Source organism: Phaethon aethereus, assembly GCF_964289735.1.
Source record: "Phaethon aethereus genome assembly, chromosome: Z".
Lineage (NCBI taxonomy): Eukaryota > Metazoa > Chordata > Aves > Phaethontiformes > Phaethontidae > Phaethon > Phaethon aethereus.
Genome location: NC_138577.1, coordinates 7,713,459 through 7,737,259, shown reverse-complemented (window position 1 = coordinate 7,737,259; position 23,801 = coordinate 7,713,459).

Genomic DNA, 23,801 nt, shown 5'->3' with positions numbered 1-23,801 from the left:
AACTTTTTATACAGTGACACTGGTCAATGTTCAAACTTCAGTCTCTCCCACAGCATTCACTTGTCATTGGAATACATGTCAGTTCTCCTGCACAGATTGATGCTCCTGTCAGAGCTAGCAGTGGGTTCAGAAGTCATCGAGTGGGGCACAGAGACAGCCCAGATCACACTATCCACAGCTCCATAGAAAACCAGGCTGCTAAGAGCATAAGTCATCCCATGATCTGCAAAACTAATGCATCCTGTTTTCCCATAGATGTTTCTCTTATGGTCTGCTGACTTTGGCATAGAGGGATATTCAGTCTCGAAGGAAAACATCTTTCCCTAATTCACACTGTTTTGTGCATTCTCTGGTATTTAGCAAGGCCCACATACTGCAGCTTTACCTTTGCTAAGGCACTTTTCACAGGTCTGTCTTTTTATATAGCTGCCTACTTCCATGAAGCCCATAGGGAATTAGCTACCTTCCGAACAGTCTTTCTGCATTTGCCTTAATTTTCTCAAAGATCCAAAAGTCAACAGGGAAGAGACATATCCACATGCATTTTCTAAAAAACAAATTATTGAATTAAAAAATTCAAATCAATGGAATTGTTGATTATCTGGATTTTCGCTAATATTTTAAATGGTTCCATATTCTTTGAAGCTGTATGTTTTGTTTTAGCCAGCTCTGGATAATGGTCACATTTCAGAGATGAGGAACCAAAGCACAAAATGTTCAGAGGTTCCACAGGGTCACCAGGGAAGGACATCCGAAGCAGCCCATTCCTGTGCCTTCAGCACAGGAATGCCATTGATTGAATACTACAGAGGAAAATATCATGAGAAATGGATGACCTCTCTTGCAACTCCACTGCCTTTCACTGCTTCCAATAGACCACGTCCTCTGCCGGAGCGCTAGTACCGTCCAATGGAGATTCCTAGTGTGGTGAGCTAATCGAATTTTCCAACATAATTACTCCTGCTTATGGCAGTTGTGTTTTGCCATCTAAAAGGAAATCAGTAATTCTCTAAAAGCTGAGCATTGGGTTCCTGCAAGGGTTTTTTGCTGTTCTGTCATCCAGGTATTCTTTTAAGTGTTTAAATATTTGGGGACAAACTTTTTAGCAGGACCTGTTACACTAGGACAAGGGGTAATGGTTTTAAACTAAAAGAGGGAGATTTAGACTAGATCTAAGGAAGACATTTTTCACACTGAGGGTGGTGAACCACTGGCACACGTTGCCCAGAGAGGTGGTCGATGCCCCATCCCTGGAACCATTCCAGGTCAGGTTGGACGGGGCTCCGAGCAACCTGCTCTAGTTGAAGATGTCCCTGCTCCTTGCAGGGCGGTTGGACTAGATGACCTTTAAAGGTCCCTTCCAACTCAAAATATTCTGTGATTCTATGATTCTACCTTTTTATTCTTCAGGGACAAACATTAGTAACCATTGTGTAAGTGTGATTTTCTCTCTTTCTCTCTCAAATAGAAATGGACTTTGCTTTCTCTCCCTCCTGTATGAGCATTTATCACCCTGGGCTTAAACGGCTGGAGCAGTTGTGTCTGGAGGCTGTTAGATATAATGGGGGAACCAGGGTCCTATACAGATTGTAATGCTGATGCCCTGGGACCCTGAGTTGGAAGTCAGCTGCACAAAGGCTACCATAAACCATAGATTAAAATCTGTGAAGGGTCAGTATAATGAGTAGAGAAATAGATGCTTTGTTCCCATTTGCCATTCTACAAACAGCACCCCCCCAAAAAAACCCCAAAACAACCTACACCTACAAACCAATAACCAACAATAAAAACCTATTTGCAGGCCTTGGGTGAAATGAGAGATACGTCAAGAAATGGTGTGGAAAATAGAAACGTTCTCTATTTATAGGCAGCTCAAGGCAAGTTAGTTTTGGACGACTTCAACGTGAGTCTTTTTTCTTCTCTGATATATAAAAGGACATACTGCAGATTCCCCCTTCTTCCTCTCCCACATTTCTCATATATATATTTTTTTAATAAATGTTAATGAGTGCTTCTTTACACACAGCTAAGTGCAGGATTTCAGTACGTATTTGTGACGGTGAGAAAGAGACTTCACTGTAAGATTCCAATGAGACTTCACTGTAAGGTTCAAATTAACAGTTTATTTGAACTTCAGTCACAGATACAATAACAATATATTTGAACTTCACTCACAGGTCAAATATGCCACTATCACAGGTTTTTATGGATACAACGGAGGAACGCACTATTGCAATTCTAAACCACAGGCGTGCTGGATATTAATACCTTGAAAAGAGTGCACTAATCACAACCTTAAAGCATGCCGAATACCATACGTATGTTTCTTAACCTCTTACCCTCTCTCAGGTGAGGCCTCTCAATCCGTGGTTAGATAACTTGTACAGCGTCCTGGACAAGGGGGGAGAGAATCTCCTACAGAACAGCTGTATCGTTGGAAAAAGACTGCCCCAATTTCTGCCCAAACCTTAGTTTTTTTTATTTCCTGATTTGATGAGTGGTTTATATGTTATCTCTGGTGGTGTGATGGCCCATCAGCACAGCAAGTAACTGAAAAGTGGTGGAATGGTGCTCAGGGCATTTGTTTAGGGATTATTGAAGGCGCCATTCAGGTTTAGGTTCTTACCGTGGTGCAGTGTTCAGGCAACCCCGGGCTGAGCCGTTTTGGCAGCTCCCCCCAAGTCATCTTCTGCAGAGATAAGGGTCTGTCAAGGTGAGACAAGGCTGAGTCGATTCACAACTCCCTGCATCTCGCCTTTGTGCTCCGAAACCGGTCTAGCCAGGTGATCTCTCACAGTTGGACATCCCTTATAGTATTTTGAAAACAACCAGTCCATCCAGGTTGAGTATATGCATGTGGGACATGGGACCATAAAGAAGGCTTATGGTAATTAGGTACCCAATTCCTGTTCTCCTATCTGGTACAAATACAGGTCAGCTTAGTGGGGGCTGTGGTGGCACATACAGAATTCCTGGAATGTCTCTAAAGCAAACTTCAAACCTACTGCTACTTACACAGAGACAAATAATACCAAGAAGAAGACATTTAGTGTGATGAAATATTCTGGGATTTTGTCTATTTATTTCCTTACAGGAAAGTCCTGTCAATTCAGGATCTGATTGTGCTCACTCCTTTCTTCATTGCTTCTTTGGTATTCTGTCTTACACTTGCCTTTCTTCTACACTGTGAAAATATCTGGTTGACGCAATGCAAAAAAGGCATTCAATTTTTTTTTTTTTCTTTTTAGCTTAAAAATTAGTTATATTTTAAAACTTCTTTCTTATTTTTCACACTGTAAGTTTAAATTATTGTTTTTTTAAAAACTGGCCAAGTTTGTCCTACCTGAAAAAAAATACATTTCTTTCATCAGAATATTTATTTCATTCACAACACCTACTCAAGTTATTTTGGTTGTACTAAATGGATATTTTATTTTATATTGCTTTATTTTACTTTATTTTGTTTTCTAAGTAGGAATGCTACTTGTTGCCACTCTTGCTATGCTATTAATTACAAGCACAAGCAGGAGGGTTGGAGATGAATAATCCTTCCAGACACCAGTATTTCAAATGATGGATGGAGCTACTAGACAACAGAGAGTTCCGCTGCCCCAGGAGTCACAGCCAGGAATGAGATAGGTGGAGTCAAACAGTGGAGATGAGATGAAGAGAGGTTAAATCTCTTTCCTTGTCTCTGAATCTGTGCCAACCACAATTTCAACACTGTGTCTTAAAGGTGTGCTCTGAGAAAGAGTAAGATATACTATTTTACAAATATGATTGACGTTTGGCCTTGAACTATCCCTCTAGACTTTAAGGCACCTCAGTAACACAGAAGCCCTCAAAATAAATGCAGAACTGTAGCGTTTCAAAGTGAACCTAGAAGCATGGTCTTGAGTTTTTGTTCATCTGAAATCACAAGTAGTCAAAATCTCACCATAGAAACCATAATAATAACAATAGTAATTACACAAATAAAAACCTGAACAGAGGGACAACCCTAAAGGCCAATCCTGATTAATTCAACATGAAAGTTTTACTCTTCAATGTATTTACATTTATAAATAAAAAATCAGTTTTGAACTAAAAAATAGCACTTCTGCTGTGGGTATCAACAGTTTCTTATTGAAATTCAAAAAAGCTGGAAAATTCATTGAAGCTTTCACTTTCCTAGTGAAAATACTGGCTTAGACAGATCCATATTTCCCAAACAAAAATTTTTCTGGAAAATTCCCAGAAATTTCTGCTCTAGGTTGAGACTCCAATAAGAGACTGACTTGTGGCAAGGCAGTCAGCTCTGACATGTCTTTCCCATTGTCTAGTTTCTATGCTGTGAGCCAAGCCTTTCAAAGAGCAAAGGAGATCCTCTGCTGGGGAGGCCTCAGTGAATAGGAGTGGATCCAATGTGCTCTGTACCACTGCAAATACACTGACAGCTGGAAAATGCAACAAGAATTTAGGAAAAAGCCTGTTGTCTGCTAGCATAGAAACCACCTCTGCATGACTAGAGATATGGGAATGAAGAGCATTTCTCATGCAATTCATTAACATGAGCTCTAGTGTCTAAAACCAAACTCCTGAGGACTGGACTAGACACTTCATGGGCTTTCCAGTTATTGAAAAAAAATCAGCATGACCAATAAATCATTACTCTGGTCTGCCTTGGAGACCTATCTTAAAAGGGAAAGAATAATCTCGCTCTATAAAAATAGAGGGGATGTATGACAGTTTACTCAGACATATCTCAAAGGGGATTAATTTCTGCATTTGACCAACTGAATAAATCTTTAGATTTCATTAGCTATATTGACTTCATGTTCACTGACTATAGTGGGATCTTAGACTCCCTTCACTTCAGTTGTAGCTACTTGCTTATGTAAATCTACATTTAAGTGGCTTAATCTGTGAGCTGAATCCCAGAAAGCATTTCTAGATGCCAAAATTCAGGTAGGTAAATGTCTCTACTCCTCCCAAAGTCTTTACAACACACTAAGTAAAGCTTTTTCTATCATGTTGCTGATCTGCTGCCTCCAAAAAAAAAAAAAGAAAAGAAAAAAGTTGTTGATCTTAATGTAGTTTTCATCAGATAAACAAAACTGCCTTTGAACTGATATTCAGTGGCACTTTAGTCTCAGGAGAAAAACTGTCAGGAGAAAAGCCAAGAACTGAATAAGCCATGGCTATGACTTAAGGGCTGACTTGGAGGCCATGGTTGGGGCACTCTGTGAGGAAAGTCTTTGCCATTAATCTGCTTCTGTTCTCTGCATAGAGTACACACAATTGTTCTCAAAGCTGACAAGACTGTGTCTTTCATAAGCACTAAGCTTAGTCATAAACATAAAAAAGGAACCTAAGAAAACATTACAGTCACCAAGAACATCACCATAAGAGATTAAGGGTGATCTTTTGTGGCCTCCAGTATGTACATTTGCTTACATTCAGTGACAGGTTTCATCTTGAATTATAACACCATGACTCAAGTTGCGTTTGGAGTTTCACCTATACAATCACATTAGTGCATTTTGCAGGGTCCTTACACTGTATGTCTATGTTTTGCTTATAGGGTAGTAAGCACAGTCCATCATATCTCACAAAAATCATCTTTCTTTATATTAGTATTTTCATCACTGAAAAGCCATGCAGACAGCACACTCACCTGGCCTCATGAGAAAACTGCATGGCATTGAATATGTGTGTGTGGAGGTGAAACTGTGAATCCTACTGTTTTTGTGACCGTAGAAGAAATAGTGACCATAGTAGAGGAGGCCTTATTTAAGATTCGTATAATAAGATATATATAATACTTCTGTTGAACCTGACTGAAACGGGAAAAGTCCTGGAACAAAGAATTAAAGACAGGTAGTTTATACTGTGGCTGGTCCTGTGTGAGTGTTCAAGGAAAAGGAAAGAACTGAGTTGTTCAGTGATCAAAGCCAAGGAGACTGTTCCAGGTCTCACTAACCAGCATGGCATATCACGGTCTTCTTCATAGTCTCCTGCCCTCCGCTCTTGGAAAGTGTCTCAAGGGAACATTTCACCACCTTTGGGCTTTTGTGTAAGCCAAGAATGGATCTGAAGAAAGCTAAAACCGGGGCTCTGATCGTTTCTTCTAATGATGGAGAAGAACCACATTGTCTGTCCCATACGGAAAAGAATGCCAGTGGTAGAGAATATTCCATGTGCTCCCAGCAACCTCAACCATGCAACCCTGCTTGGGAGTGCTCAGAGGAGCTATGCATTGAACCAAATGCTATCACAAAATCTCAGAGGCAAATGACATGCGGCTCAACAAAGCTTCTGACACTTTCAGCTAAAGGAAATCATTGAGAAAAAAGTCCTTATAATAACTTGAAAATGAGTGATGTCCATTTACCATTGCGGTTAACATCACAACATTTACTGCAGCGCAGCCAATGTTGTATCATCTCACATCAGGACACGTTACTCTGTTTTGCGTAGATTTCCCCACTGCTGTGAAATATAGGGAGTTGCTTCAGTTCTCAGATGCCCTCGACATCTGCTGTGGACAGCACTGGGAGCTGCACAGCCACCTCTGATCTCAAAAGTTTGAGAAACAGGCCGTTGATTAATGCTGTTTATTGCTGTTTCAGATTAGCAAATCTGGCATCAAGCAATGATTTCTTACTTCCAGATTATGATAAAGAGGTCTAGCTGTAGAGCATTATCCACTATAAACGGATATCCTTCTGTACCATAGATAACAATGATATGTGGGGTGGCATACCAGAGCTGAAACTCCTTGCGTACCAACCATAAGCAGCATTTATCATTCACCCATATTTGTGCTGTTCGCGCTATGTATATTTACCTTGTTGCAACAAACAGACAAATGGATGGAATAAATGTATCTGCATGGAGATCTAGAAATAAATTAGCAGTGTGTGGTTATCGGGGCACAAATCTGAGCTGTCAGAAATATCTCCGCATACGAAAGAAACAACCTAGAAAGAAAACTGTGTTCCTCTCTGCGCAAGCAGCTTGGGGAATGCCTGAGCCAGTTTTCCCTTGGGGAGCAGGAAAAATTGGCATAGTTCATTTGCCCTGTGGGGCAAGCACAGCCATAATGGGAGATTTCAACAGAGCCAAAACCTCCCCATTTCCCGCTGCATCCTCTGCGTGCTGCTCCTCCCTCTGCAGACACAGCCCAGTAGTGCCTTTCTCTGGGCAGCAGCAGCAGCAAGTGATACGGCTGGACCACGTTGACCCCATTTGGATGAGAAGTCTTTTTTGGGGTGGGGTTACTCTGAGGTTCACCCCTAGTATAGCCCTGGGAAGCATGGACTCTGCCTCCTCCGATCCATTTTGCGTACCACTGTACATTGCCCCGGGCAGCTCCTGTCTGAAATGATTTCTTTGTCTTCCCATACACCTTTTTCTTTTTTTTTTTTAATTTATTTATTTTGTGGTAAGAGCGTATCTATTCAGGCATTAGGCCACCCGGAACTCTGGAGGCTGCCACAGCAGCGTCCGGCTGATGTCGGCTGGCCTTGTCTGATGTGCTGTGGTGGCACTGGGGGGAAAGGGAAAGACACCTCGCTAGCTAATAAGTCTCACCTTTTACAGCGTCCGATATTTTGTTTCGGCGTCGTTTGAAAGGATATCGCTTTGAGAGATTGATCCAAGGCTGGCATGAAGAATATGCACTCAAATCTCTTTTAGAAAGATTTATAATATTAACCTCAGGCTATTTTTAAGTCATCGTCGATCTTTATAGAAGCGGTGCTGAGATTCATTTGTTTCCCAACTGGCAGAAAGTCTCTGTTACCTTTTGTAAGCCGGTATTGAACAATTTGGCTTTGGGTCAAACTGGTGTAATGAACTGTCTCGGGTTCAAACGTCACGCTGCCATTTGCAGATGTTCAATAGTCAGTCTGTTTTAGCAAAAGGAGTTCATTAATATTTGCGGCTAAAAAGCCTTCATAACAATGATGCGCAAGCGCCTGCTGTAAATCTTTTAAGTAGCTTAAACCTTCTTTATGTAGGTGCATAAGGTCTGATGAGCTTCTTGCTTACCCTACTAGTTTAATGTGAAATTCCTCCTGTTTTTTTTTCCTGGCAGATCAGAAGACAGAATCAGGCCTACAGATTAAAATCCCTTTTTTCTAAACTTTGTGCAAGTGCTTTACGGACTGTAATACACATAAACCCATCTTAATTTCTATAGATGTAAATGATTCAGCTGTAAATTTTTAATTCCTTACAAATTTAATAGAGACTCATATCTTCAAAAAACATTGCAGAGGGTTTTTTTAACTCTTCTGTAGAAAAGTTATCACACTGATAAATTTCATAGGAGTTACTTTTTCATGACTGATTGTGATTACATTTCTTTGTGACATCCTTTGCTCTTCTTCAGACTGGACCACCTGCACAGACTTAGGAACAACTTTTCTATCATGGTCACCTCAGGCCATTCAAATTTGTTGAAAGTCGTTTTAATGAGGAAAAGAAAATATTGCTCTCCTTGTTTGTAATGGGTAAGAGAAAAAGCAGAAGGGCTTCAGCTGTAGCCAGAGAATGTAGGCTAAAAATAGGAATAGAGGGAGTATTTAAACAGTAACAGTAAATAAGCAGTTGGATGGATTAACCAGGGAAGTCACGGACACTCAAGCACTAGGGGTTAGTCTGAGCAATTGAGTCAAAAAAACTGTCAGGAATGGTTTAGGTATAGTTGATCCAACCTTGGGACAGGAAAATGGTCTCATGATCTCTTGATCATGACCTCTCATGATCTTTTTTTGTCCCAGGCATCTATAAGTGTATAACTTGGGTGAGCTTCTCTTGGAAAAGTCAATAGAATTTAATAAAAGGAAACAAATCAAGTTCTATTGACAATTTGGCCCTGATTCTCTTTTTAAGGGGGAAAAATCAAACAAACAAAAAACCCATACACACGTACACACACATTTCTACTTTAAGACCTATTTCACTGCAAGAGTCTGGCATATCAGCCTTTATAATTTAAGAGAACAGGACTTTTCTCTAAGTCTACCATATCTATTTTTACAGGCTATACTTTATTATTGACTTTTTTCTGACAATGGAAAGAACTTTTGGAGAAATTATCAGTCTCTTCAAAAGCTTTTTTCCTTTTGTTAATGAGTACGTTCTTCAATTGTACCTCTAAATAGTGAGTAAATAAGATCTAACAGAATGAGTGACCAGGATAACAATGACATTTTAAGACATGGTCTATGAAAAGAAAACCCTTCCAAAGAATGTAAATTTCTAACAATGTTTTCTTAGTTCTAAAAAAAGTTTCACCTGTTTATTTGAGAAAATGACTTTTTTCTCCAAAGTGTCTCTTGGAAATGTGATGTGTTTAGGTAGAGATTTCTATGACCTTAAAACAGCCTTTACTGTCTTGGAACTGCAGGCTGCTCAGCACATCTTGACTACTGGCTTGCTCTTTAGACGCTCCAATGATACCACATATGCCCATTCAGCTACTTCTTGCTGAGTTTCTTTTCTTTCCTTTCTTCTTCCTTTTTTTTTTTTTTTTTTTGGCTGACTGCAAACACTATATAGTTTAGCTTCCCTACCAAGACTTTGAAATGACTAATTCCTGCAACATATTTCAACACATCCTTAACTGCTAATTGAAGTCTGTGCACAAGGCGGTGAATGGTACGCACCGATGGGAACCTCTCTTGCAATAATGTGCCGAATCCGCTCTTTATCTCATTCATTGCCGACGTCTCGTCTGTTGCAAGTCCAATCAATTTTTGTAGCTTTAAAAGATATGTCCTCTGTTAACTTTCTATATGCCAAGAAAACGACGATGGAAAATTAAGCATTACCTTTGCAGCAGTGAAACTTGATTGCTTCCAGAAGACTCAGGGAAAAAATGTTGTTGACATTTTTTTACTTCCAGTCTCTGCATGGCAATAAGGTATGATGGCTGATTTATCAAAGAGAGTGTTCTCATCAAGCAGGAGAGCGAGAGAGAAAGTTCACGTTGCACAAAATGAGCTGCTAATTTCTTTTCCATTTCACTGACAATATGGTATTGGAGCAGCTGTGATTAGAACAATGGATGTTCCCAAACTGTGCTCCATTTAACTCCTGCAACTCTGCAAGGTCACACAGTGGGAAGAGGAATTAAAGGCTTTTTTTTTGTCTATTCCCTTTTACTTTTTTTTTTCTTTTTTCTTTTTCTTGAAGGGAGAGAAAGGGAAGGCAGGGTTAATGGAGGCTGGGAACTGGTGGAGTTGTCTCCAAGCAACTTTTGGATGTCTCTGTTTTCAAGTCAGTCAGGAAAACTTGAAGCTGCTAATAAACCAACCTTTATTAGCTGAAACGAAGAATTTGGAAACCACACTGAAGCCTGCTGAAGACAATGGATGTTGTGTTGCATCTGTATATGTGCTTATCTACTGACTTTACCAAAGTTTGCACCAGGCCCCCAGTCTAATAGTTGGAAATTAAAGAAGAATTACTTAGTTCTGAGGATACACTTCTAGGATTTGGGAGACTTCAGTTCAGTTTTTTCTTTGCAGGCATGTTCTGAAATGTCTTTGCCTTTGCCTCAGTTTCTCAACTCTCGAGGGAGTAATAACATTTCTTTTCTCTAGATTCTGTGGGTTTTAAAATATTAAAGATTCTGTGGTATTGAGAGAATTAATAGAGCTATGTAAGTATTTGTGATAAAGCCCCTTTATAGAGCCATTCTTCTGCTACAGCTAACCCAACATACAGGTGATAAACGTTCTGCCTCTTTGATTTTGCTTCCTTCACTGCATCTTGCTATCATTTCACTTTCAGGACTTGGTTCTTTCAATGCTGGCTTTACATTAGTATTATGTTGGGTGGAATTACACCTATTCCACTCTGGTAGAGTAAAAGAAGGAATGATTTTCCTATCCTGTCTGTGTTTAGTACTTTGGAGTTTGTTTTGTTCTTACAGTTACATTAATCCATGCAAGATGAAAAATGTGTTCCAAATGATTTATCATGCACTGCCTATATCTGTACATAAACCGCATTCAAAAAAACCCCTTCTTAGCAATTAACAATGGACAGTGGAGCTTCTGCAGTCATTCTGCTGTACTACGATCTAGACAGCAGGAATGTCAGACTCCTTAGGGACCTATATTTCATTTTCATCAGTTTTGATGGATTCCTCAACTACTTTCTGATCTGTATCATATAAATTCGCATCTCAGTTAACATTGGTTTGGGACATTTTGGTTCTAGGGCTGCAGAGATATTGATCTATCTTCAATTTCTATTATCTCTCCATAAGAGCAGCGTTTGCAATTCTGAAAAGAAGGTGCTGAGACAATGTCATCATACAACATTTTTAGAGCCAGGCACAAGCCTCAGTGCTATTTAAATATAAGTAGAGAAAGGATTGTTTCACTCAAAGTGATTAAAAGGAACTGCTGGTGTGTTTATCTGTATATCAATCCCTAAGACAACTTGTGCAAATGTACAAATGACAATTATTAAAGGAGTGGTAAGGTTTGTTTATGCTGAGAGGTACTTCATCAATAGGTCTTTTGGGGTTTTTTTTCAGCATTTGGATAGAATTACCCTATTTTCTGTATTGTATAAGACTTTCTAGCTGACACAGAATTGTTTTTTTATACTGCTCCCTAAACAGTCCATAGGCCTCTAGCAAAGTAGCAAAGATTGTAACTTTGGAAAAACAGAAGTTAAGCCTGTTCTGGTTGTTCGTGTTGGTCACGTTAATCAAGTCCCTAGGCTGGCACTAGATGAACATATCATTTTTCTGGAACCCATATGATATGCAAGTGACATGTACAGTACCTCCTTTTTCATATACATCATTTTCTCCTTTACTCATTTTTATCATAATTTTTAGTCTTGGTCATCTTTAGCTACAAAGATTTGGCAGATAGAGCCTCAATAACATAGTTTGTCCTAAAAAGCCAGCAGCTGTGGGGGAAAACAGCACTGCTTCCAGAGGATTATGGCGTTGAGCCCCTGTGCTCCTGATGTGGAAAGGAGTTCCTTCCCCTTTCCATTCTTCTGCATTCTTGCCTAAAGGCAGACAGTTTATTTCCTCATGATCAAAATTAATACAAACCTGTTCTTTTCCCAAACCAAGAAAGTTCTGTAACCTTCTGCCTTTATGTGTGCTCCTTACTCAGCACATGCCCATGGGACAGCAGAGTCATTCTTTACTCTCTTAATGCAGATATTCATATCTCCCCGAAAAACTAATGGAAGTTGCTCCATACCATTTATCTGTGACATTATTAAGATCAGCAAAACCTGAAAAAAGTTTTCTTAGTTCTGCACATGGTTTCTCTCAGATTTCCCTGCATCTCTTTTCGGCAGAAAATAGCACTGATCACAAGTGAATGGGGAGCATCGCCACCGGAGCGTGACTGTTTTCTTGCCGTCCCCGGCCTTTAGCATGTGTTGAGATGTCCTTTGCATTTTCTATGGGATGTGTTTTTGTTATCTGTTAAGTATCGCAATACCACTCTCTAGCTCAAGCAATGGAGAGGCACTTGCAGCTTTACCTAGATTCCTAAGGTTAGACAGTATGGCACAATTTCTCACATAAGCTGGAACCCATGAGTTTTGCACTGATTTCTAGAGTTCTTAATTTGAAGTAAATTCTAAAGCTTCTAGTGTCAGAGATTTCTGTGTTTAAAACAAAACAAGCAAACAGTTGTGTAAAGTGAAAGGCTGTCAATAGTCCCAAATTCCTGCAGGATCATCTGGTCCCAACACACCCAACTCAAGCTTCGAAGTCACTCACTGAGGTTCTTTTTGAAAAAAAAATCCTTTTCTTCTCTGTAGTCTGGTTTTGTTGTTAACATTTGCAATGGCTCTGAGTAGACCATGTCATTTAACCGGGGGGGAAAAAAAAAATGATGAAAGACTAAAACTGTAAAAGGAACAATTGAAGGGCAAAGCCAGAATTCAGATTTTAATGAAGCAAGCAACCTTTTACAAAGGTAAACTTATCCTGAGTCCTTCACAAACCTGGTTCAAACATGCATTTAATGCCTTCTTTAATATAATTACTTTTATATTGAAGTTAAAAACTCAGGGTTCTGTTCTGCTGTCATACAGTATGTTACTCAGTTTTCATACTCTTTACAAGCCCTGGGTAGCTACATGGCTCTGCCATGCATGTCCCTAAGCAAAAATATAATTTAGCAGCTGTCTGGTTATATGAGTGTTTCTTGGTTGTTTATGTTCATATATGCATGTACTCCATATTTATTAATTTCTGGGCTTAAGAAATCAAGTAGTTTTGAAAAAGAGCCCTTCTTCATTAAACTCTCTTTTTAATAACAGATGCTGTAACGTAGAAGAAACAATTTGTGCTATACTTAAGCCTTCACTATGTCAAGAGGAGTTTGAAACACCTTGGCAGTATAGAGGCTCTGGAGTTTCCCCCATATGGAAAAATGGCTTTTTGGTGTTAAGTATCCCAGCACAGACTCATGGTTGAGTCAAAAGACTTGTTCAGCAACCACCAAAAATGTGTTCAGGCAATGTTAGCTCAGAAATCTCCTTCTCTCTCTGTCTCCACACACTTTCAATTTTTCTAGAGATATTTATATGAGGTTGTGTATGAAAAACAGAAAATGAGAGAAAGAGAGAGAGGAAGAAAGACTATGTACAGGAGAATTTAGAGAAAAATCACTAACCAAAAACATTCTGAGAGAAAAAAATTTGCTTCCAAAGTTGGCAGCATTTGTGGCTTGAGTAAAGTGTAAGAAGAAAGGGGAATATTTTTCCCCAGATCTGGGGTCCAGAGGACTGAGTCAGTATACATACTGTGTATGTTTTAGGATAAGGAGTACTGAGCAGTATTTGAGTGAATGGTGGAGATTTTTATCAAGAACCCTTATCCACAGAGCTGAAAGAGAAACTAACCCCCCAGATACAGAACTTTCATGTTTTCACTAGGACCAAAGATTCTTAATTGTTGGATTTGTCTTTCCCTCTGGAACAGAAAGCATTCCCTTCCAGTCATGAAGGAGACCAATTTATTGTTATATATCAGCCACAATCTATGTCACAGAGAAGTAAAAGAATTTCCTCAAAGCACTAAAACAAGTTGGTAGCAAAAAGACCAGACTACCAGAACCATGTTTCATAGCCCCCTTACCCATGTCATCTCAATTTTCGCTTAAAACTAGTGCTTTAAGCCATATAGGACTCTCAGCTCTCTTACATGTTGTTTAATTTTTACTGACTTCACCAGTTCCAAGCCTAAGGAAATCTACAGTCCAGACAGAAAGTGCTTCTTCCAAACTGCTCCCATCAACTGTATCCCCTAGAAAAACCTTCTATCAGCCAAGCTTAGTGCTGAGTCTTAGGACTGCTGAAAATGCTGCTCATTTTAATTTCAGATCTTCGGTCTGAACAGGATATTCAAGGTTATGAAACTTCATTGCATAAGCAGAACTCAAAAATTACACAGTGTTGCTCCTTTATGACATTTATTTAGGGATTCTCGAGAACATTAGACTTTTTTCTATATCAGTTCACAGATAAAAAGTACCTATTATAGGCCTGCTGGGGAACTCAATTCTTATGCCTCAGTTTTACTGGAAAATGTTAAATATTTTATAGCACTTCCCATTGTCTCATTAATGTGTTTAAGATACGTGGAATGCTTAATTTTATCACCCAATCCATGTATATTTTTTAGGCATTACAAAAAGTGTTCTGGCCAGTTGAGGTAGTTGAGAGATTTATGAATAAAAATTACATTTGCAGTAGATAATGTAATTTATACTAAACTGAAATCCACGTGTAAATGCCATGATCTTTGGTCTCACTAGAATATTGTTAGATTCTTTCCAAATCTCACTAAACAGCCTAACTGAAGATTGTTTGGTAATAGTTGGTTTGATGTCACAAATAAACTTATATAAAAATATAAAACCTATTTATAGATGTCACCTGTCTTTTGTCCAAAACCAATATTTGGGGATAGGTTTCCACATGATACTAAGAAAATTTCCTTGGTGTTGACATCCACAGTCTTTCCCTTGTTTCTTCTAGGTAACTCTTCACCATCAGACTTGCCCCACTAAACCTGGGGTTAAATTCAGCCAAATTTAAGTTTTAAGAAGGAGTTTGAGCCTAACTTTAATAATGTTGAATGGGGAGGGTTAGAGAATAGTTCATCCTATAAAAAATAGCCATCAAAATCAGCTGGATTAACTTTGCCTCTGAAGAATCTCATCTTTGTATTCTGCATAAGGACAGTGTACATTATTCGTTTTGACTAGAAAAAAACTTCTGGATGTGTAAACTTAGGTGAGATAAAGAGCAATCTTAGTAGCAGTCCACATGACCACTTAAAGACCTCAGTCTTCCCCAGTTCAAGTTTCTCCAAAACCCTAAATAAGAAAGAACATTTAAGAACTTCTGCAGAGCTGGGGACAGGGAACCTTGCTTTCTGCTTCTTTACACCAGGACCTGAAAACCTGAGCTCCCTTCCTCCCAAGAGCAGTTGCCCAGATGACAGGAATCAAAGCTAGCAACGTTGTAAGGGTAGCTGAAGTAGGGCAGCGCTAGCCCAGAACAGCACTGGTGGTTAACAGAGCAAATTAATAAATATGCTGCAGTATAAAAATGAGCAGGTTGGGGCACCTGAGGAGATCACAAAACTCAGAAGACAATCTTTCTGCAGAGAAACATTTTCAGTGTCTTGCTAACCGGTCTCAAACAAGGCTAGCTGCATATAATCCAGGCTCAAAATGTTCCCTTCCCTGTGAAGCCTTACACACTGTATTAGCTGCATTATTAGAGTTTTTGCTATCCTGTGATATTTGTGGTATGCATCACAGCTGGAGGTGGAATAGGAGTTTGAAGGACTGTTGGCTTCCCCTGCTATATAAAAATAATAACCCTCTCCCCTAACCAAACAAAAAGAGAACACGTGTACAGATCAGTTCTCAAGTATATCTATGGCAACATGTGTAGATATGAAAATACTTTATATTTATATCCATATATCTACATCTTTACATATAGAAAGATATCTATTCACATGCTTTTCATATTTTGACAACTTTTTCATTTTGGCAGCCAGTGACTGAAAGTGGTTTTGTGTTTAAAAGCCAAAGAAAAGTTTAAATGACCTTAGAGGGCTAAGTTGTGTACTTGTAAGACCTCTCATATGATGTCTAGAATTGCTGTTGACAGATAGAGCCTGATTGACTGAAAATCAATGTGATCAGATGTTTTTATGGATTATAGTGGCCTCAGCTAATTGCACAAGATTGTCTTTCTAGATCCAAGAGGTTTCAAAGCAAACTCCAGGCAGATGTATGCAGGATTAATCTGCAGACTTGACAGTTTTTCCTAATTATCTTTTATAATAGCAAAAACTGGATCATCTCTCCACTACTAGAGCAAATAAGTTTTGTGTTACTGTCCCATATGCACATCCTCCGTTACTCCCTATATATTTGCCTTTAAGCATTTGTTTTAGTGGTTATAAACACATCTCAGCATTTTACTCAGACTTTCCAGTTTGCTTAAAGTCAGAATCTGCCTCCCTTGGTCTTTTCTCACTGATCAAACTGGGGGATTTGTTCTTATAATATACTTTTGTATCTCTGCCAGACTAAAAGTAAAAAAAGGGAAGGACCTGAAAACATGATTCTAGTGGACTCTGTAAAAATGGGGGGATGGGGCTAATTTATTTCATTTAAATGAAATTATTCATCTAAAAACATCTTTTCACCTAGACAAATACGATATGCAAAATATGAAATGTTATTTTCATATTTAATGACCTTCCCTGCCTTCCCTGGGTTTGATTATTAATATTATTTGGGGGGTTTTTTGGCTGTAAGAAACTTTCCCTGTGGTTTGCAGAGAAGCTCTGTTTGTCATTATATCTAGGTCTACAAGAGGTTTACTATATTAGCACTAACATGTTACCATGGTCTTATGTTGGACTTAGAAGAACCCATTCCTTCCAAAGTCATTCATAACAATTCAGAAAACTGCTTTGGCTGCATTATCAGTATTTGCATGTTTAGGGCATTCTCCTATCGTATCAGAGCTCAAGGAATAAGTCCCTGCTTTGAAACTCTTTTTCCCTAGCCCTGAGAACACTTTCTTGGAAGACATTACCTTAAAACCAGTGTTTCCACAAAAGGGTTTCCATTTCCATGATCCTGTCTTCCTTTGGAAGGAGGGCTTGATGGAAAAAGACAAGCTACTGCTTGTTAAAATTCCCTGTCAGCTTTACCAATTTTGGGTTTGCCTTCATTTCTCAAGCTCAAGAACGGGGATGAGAATAATGAGCTACATCTGACGGACACTGGATTGCTGTGTAAAGAAACCAAGAGGCTTTGAATCAAGTGGGTTTATGAGGCTCAATTAATTAATACTGCTAAAGATCTTTGAAATCCTGAGTCAGATGAGCTATTGATATGTAAATTTCTGTGTCTGTGAGAGTCCCCTCTTTTCAGTCAGTGTGGAAGAGCACCACAAAACACCCACCGCTTTGGTCACCCCAGTGTGGTAACTGACAATGAGCACAACAACTTCATTGGAAAATTATCCAAGACTCCAGAAAAAAATAGGTCTTTATACTAAACTCCTTACTTTTTTCTGAAAAGCCACATTTTAATTTATTTTAGTTGTGTCACACTCATTCTGGTTTGACCCTTTTGGAAAATACTACAAGCTCACTTCCCTAGTTGATGTTTAGACCCACTCAGTGCTTCAAGTGTAGTTCAGTCAATTTTTTGTGAGGATGTCCTGACCACACTGAAATATTTTAATATCCCTGTAAGGTTTTTCTACCTTTTCGGGAACAAGAAAGAGGTAGTGATAAAAAAAGCATAACAGGTGCATCACAGCTGAATGAAAAGGATCCCACTCAGCTTCGTAATAATCAGTATGGCTACATCATATTGTAAGTGCAGGCCCACAGTTATGCCTAAGTAGCTAGATTTTAATTGACTGGGCACTTGCCCACTATAAATGGCCTTCACGTTCCCTTTGGAGAGGGGAGAAAGTAATGAATTCCCATTCCTTCCTTTCATGGGTCCAAATACGGCATTTTTTGTACTTTGGATATGTTGGAACGACCATGCATGCACTGCCTGTTTACCACCTTGTGACAATGTCTCCGTGTCACACAGCGTGGTGCATTTTAGCATCAAGCACTGCAAGGGACTATGGTACGGGCAGGATTCCCAAATTCACCTTGCGCAAGGAATAACCTGAGCACAGCACACCTCAACAGGCATGGGAACACATTAAGAATGGGCCGTGAGGTTGGCTTTAAGTCAGTTCCCAGTCCTCGTTTTGTCTGACAGCGGAGACACGGCGTTTGAAGGTGCAGCAGATTCAGCCCTTAGGGACAGCCTGACAGGTTGGGAGATAATTTGAAAGAATGATGGTACTCTGGGAGTTGATGCAAATGTTCAGAAAGACACCAGGGAAAGAGGAGATTTGGTGGTGTTCTTCCTTCTACTTGGCAGCACACCTGACACGCGGTGTGGTCAGTAAGACAGATCAAGACCAGGTCCCTGCAGGATCTCTGAACCTCCTGCCTTAGCAAGAAGAACTGGCTCTGTGAGAGGCGACCAGGGTCACACCAGCAACTGTTGTATGTCAGACACTGCAAAGGACGGACCTGCCCTGAACAGCCGTAGGTTGCACCATCAGCAGATCACACTTTCCTTGTCATGTCTGTCTTCCATCTTGGATCGTCAGTGACTTATTCATGTTCACTTTTGACTCCTTACGACACTACTTACAATTCACATCTTCTCCCCTTGCTCCCTCTTCGACCACGTATAGGGGATGGGTTGGGGTGGGGTGTGAGCAGGTGTAAACTGGAGTACCTGCAATAACTAATGGCATTTACAGCAGCTACGAACCTGGTCCTCCATACTTTATCCCTGATTTATCATCTTTACAACACTTCGCTGTGAGGGTTTATAGCAATTTATGTCATTACACAAATTATACAAATTGCCATTAACTGATGTAATGTACTATAAAGAATTGGAAGCATGAAGAAAAAAATTATTTGAATTTTTCTTCTGCATGTTTGCATTGCTTTATAGCTTAATTTATCAATTCAGTTAATTGAAATTTATATCATTAGAAGAAAATGCACTGAGGTGCTCTTTCTTTCCTCTTCTTTTTGTCTGATTTTTAAATTACAGTCTCTTCTTTTTCTTTTTTTTCCATTGGGCCATAATTGGCAAACCTTTTCTCTGTCAAAGGAGATAAGGTGAAAATGACAACCATCATTTCTATCTCTTTCCCCAGAGACTGAACATATCACCTCTGTGTTAAATTTACCTCCACACATCTTCGCTTTAGGCTTGTGAGTTAATCCCAAACAGTCCCTTTAATTCTGAAAACATAACATGCTTTTGGAAGAGGAGTAAGCAGCCTATTTTAGTTGCTTAATCTCCCCCTATTTTTCAGAGATCTTTTTTATTCTCCAAACACAAATTATGGTCTGTCACTCAATGGTTCATCCCAAAGCTATCCTTCCAGTTATTAATAGTAAAATTGCAGGGTTGTATTAATTCTTCATCACAGAAGAACCCAAATCATCATCCAGGTTATTTTTGTGAAGTATGTTACAAAACCACAAACTAATAGGCTGTCCTTCCCACAAGAGCTGTAAAATTGTGTGAGGGAAGAGACAACTTACACCCACCTGCAGATGATGGCAGAAAGACAATGTTGACGCACAAGACAGGGTCACAGCATACTCCCTCTTTCTTTCCCATCATACAGGTTTTCATCTGGAGGCTTACAGGAATGATAAGTTGGAAACATGCTAAAGGAATTTGCTTCTCCTTTTTCATATGTGACCTGATCTCATACTGCATGAGTCTGCAAGCTTGACAGTGAAGAAAAGGAAGAAATTAAACATACCAGCTTCGTAGCTGAACTTGAGAAGTTCTACATAGCCTCAAGACTAGACTGAAATTACCACAGTGCTAACAGACAGACTTATTTGCTTTTTTTTTTTTTTAATTATATAAGAGAAGCTAGATCTGGGACACATAGCTTAAGATCCAGAAGTTACCAGGGTTTTGAAATTTTTGCAAATTCTCCTTATATTCTGAGTTGTACCGTATGTAGAAGTGACAGTCTGATTCATTAGATAAGACAGGAACATTTTCCCTATGCCTGATTGCAATGGATTTAGCCATATAGACCCTTCATGCATTTGTTCTAGGTTTATTGCCTCTTTAAATAACTCTGGACTCTTTGCTTCGAAGACTACCTTTCAGGTTGATTAAGCACAGACCACCAATGTATAAGGCCTACAGGTTGTTTCCATCTTTATATGAATAAAAATATCTCAGCATTAGCTGAGTGGTGTAAGCTTGTCCCCCCACGATGAGATTGACCAAGGCTGTTTCTTAGTGCAATGCTGTTTTCTCTCCTGTTGCCGGGCTATTGCATGACCTTATGCTTACACTACAATTTCTCTAGGGAAGATCTTTTCCCTCCTTGAAGGTTATCCACATCACTGGGCTCCTGAGTAGGATTCATTCTTGGTTACCTCTCCATGGCCCTACATGCCATCCTGCATATGGCTTGTCTTGACAGGAGGAGGAGAACTGAACGCCAAACGCTTCTATTTTGGATGACTACTCTGACCAGTATAATGCAAGAAGAAACTTCCTTTCTATATTTCTAGATAAAAATAAATGTGGTTGCAGTGGTTTAGGACTGAAAAACTTTTAGGTGAAAGAGTAACCTGTTGAATTCCAAACATCCAGAGACAGAGAAAGGCCCCAGGGTTTTCGATCCAGCCATGACTGTTGTTCAGCTGTAGAGTAAGTGCATGTGCTGGTTTTGGCTGGGATAGAGTTAATTTTCTTTATAGTAGCTAGTACAGGGCTATGGTTTGGATTTGTGCTGAAAACAGTGTTGACAATTCAGGGATGTTTTTGTTATTGCTGAGCAGTGCTTACACAGAGTCAAGGCCTTTTCAGCTTCTCACCCCACCCCACCAGTGAGTAGTCTGGGGGTGCACAGGGAGCTGGGGGGGGGCACAGCCGGGACAGCTGACCCCAACTGACCAAAGGAATATTCCATACCATATGACATCATGCTCAGCATATAAAGCTGGAGGGGGGGTTGGGTAGAGAAGAAGGAAGGGGGGATGTTCTGAGTGATGGCATTTGTCTTGTGACCATTACACGTGACGGAGCCCGGCTTCCCTGGAGATGGCTGAACCCCCGCCTGCCCATGGGAAGTGGGGAATGGATTCCTTGTTTTGCTTTGCTTGTGTGCGCGGCTTTTGCTTTACCTGTTAAACTGTCTTTATCTCAAACCATGAGTTTTCTCTCTTTTATCTTCTGATTCTCTCCCCATCCTGCTGTTAGGGGAGCAAGCTGTGTGGTTCTCAGTTGCCAGCTGGGGTTAAACCACGACAGTGCAAAAAAAACATTCAAGTATCCAAGTATATATTTTTTGTTTAAAAGATACATGCTTAGGGATACCTACACTGCAATTTATTTCAATTAATTTCATCTGTCCAGAAGTTGCTATCTACTTTACAAAGTTATTTATATAGAATCTAAATTCAGTGGGGAGCTACCAAGGATGATTTATGTATTTTAGGTTATTATATTTTCCTGAGTTAAATTCTTCATCTTTAGATGTATAAAATTACGGGAAATGTATTACATTCTAAATGCACATATGCAAAAGTAAGGTTTTACATATTGCCTGGTAAAATAGTGTTCCAAATCTGTGGCTACAGTGAAACTGAATTGTTGATTTAGTTTAGAAATCTACTCCTTACCCTCTAATCTTTCATGTCCAGATTTCAATAAAATTACTGGGAGCCAGGGACCCAAATACCATTTCCTAATTTTATTTTTTAATTACACACCCCTCAAAAAATTCAAATAACTTAATGATTGTTATTCTAGGGTCCACACAAACCAATAAACTCTACTGAAATGAATGAATTAACTGCAGAGTAGTGGGCCCCGAACACCTGAGGAACTGAAAAAGATTTGGGAAGGAAAATGGAAAGAAGAATAAAATATTAATTGACTTTGACATTCAGAATCAGTAAAGCATAAATATACTTTTTCCTCTATCATGCTTGTTGTATTTGATTTTGCTTTCTGCTCAGCTGACTACAAAGAACAGCCTAAGCACAGTATATACTTTATCAAAATAGTAAAAGTTATAGAGCAACGAGGAAAAAGGCAAAAGTTATGTCAAATGTTTAACTGCAAATGCACAACCTTTTCCTCAAAGGATAGGTAAATTTGATGCAATTGCTTTTATTACTAATTTTACTTCACTGCACTTAAATGTGCACCTAAAATTTATCCATTGAAAATTTAGCCCATATGTTGCACAATCAAAAAAATCTCTAGGGAATGGTGATCATATGCAGTGATGACTTTCTAGGGAGCAGCAAAAACAAGGGAAAAATAGCTACTCCTATTTCAAGATAGAGAGGACAAAAGTTAAAAAATAAGGAGGGAAAATTAGTAACTTAGAAGAAATGTCTTAACAAAAATTAAATTACCCTTAAATGAACTAAGCGCTGTTATGTTATTAGAGCAGACATCAGCAAACTATTCTGAATAAACTGCACACTCTTAAAGATAATATAATTTTCCATTAAAAGTTTTTATTTCCTCATTGTTTTTCAACAAGTTTAATTGCTAGATTTTTGATTTCTACAGTTGACTTTCACAGCAGAGCGACATAATGTCATCCATACAGCCAGTCACTGTAACAAGTTTTCATGAACTCAGATTAAGCGGGCAAGTAGTCATTTAACCTATCTAAGGATGGAGGCCAAAGGATTTGGGAATAATTAAATGAAAATTGGAATTGCTCATTAGCAAATATTTTTTATCCTAATAATAGATTAGAGGATAATATCCGTCCTCTATTTTTACCCCTAACTTTGAGGATACGCTTGTAAAAGAAACAAATAAAGCATGAGGAAATTAATGTAAATGATCCCTTGGATAAAAAGGAGACAATAAAGAATAAAAATTAGAACAAAGTAGGAGATGCAATAGGGAAAACACAACTCTCTCTTATTATTTCTATTTTCATCTTTTTCTGTTTTGGAGACTTCCTTGAGGGACTAATGAACCCTGGGAGCAGCTGAGTTTTCCCAGCAACTTGTAGCAGTTAGAACTGAACATATGGTTTCAAGTCCAAGCAGCTGCTCTTCTTTTTCCAAATATATGCAGCTGTTTGGTAGGTTTTAATAAGCCATATGAAGGGGGTAAAATAGAAGGTATGGGGAGAGGAGGGAATGAAAATACATACAGTAAATCCAGTCTTTATACCTTTATTGAAAGTTGTAAGATATTAGCCTGGAGGACAGAGGCAGGGAGGTGGATCTGCTCTCGTGGTATCAATGGGTATTTTTTCTTTGATATGACAAGACCCAATACATGCAGCCCTTGGATTCTTCACTGATATTGTAAGTTTTGTTAGTAGCAATCTTGGAAGTATTGAGGACAATAGAACTAAGATATTTTGGGTCGTCTTATGGATTCCCATATGACTTCAGCATTACTGTTTGTATGGACTAGCCATGAATTTGAAGTTGGTGCACTGGAGGTGAAGAACACATTCACTCAGTATAAATTTCTTGAATGCAACTGATAAAACAGCAGATGTCATAACAATATGATGTTCAGTTCTGGATCTGAACATAAGAAGTTGTTATAAATTTGAGAAAGTGATTGCATTCACATAAGCTGCCACACAAGAGACCGAACTGGAGTATCATCATGAATGAGCACTTCCCACAGGCTTATCACCCTCAGCTTTTTATC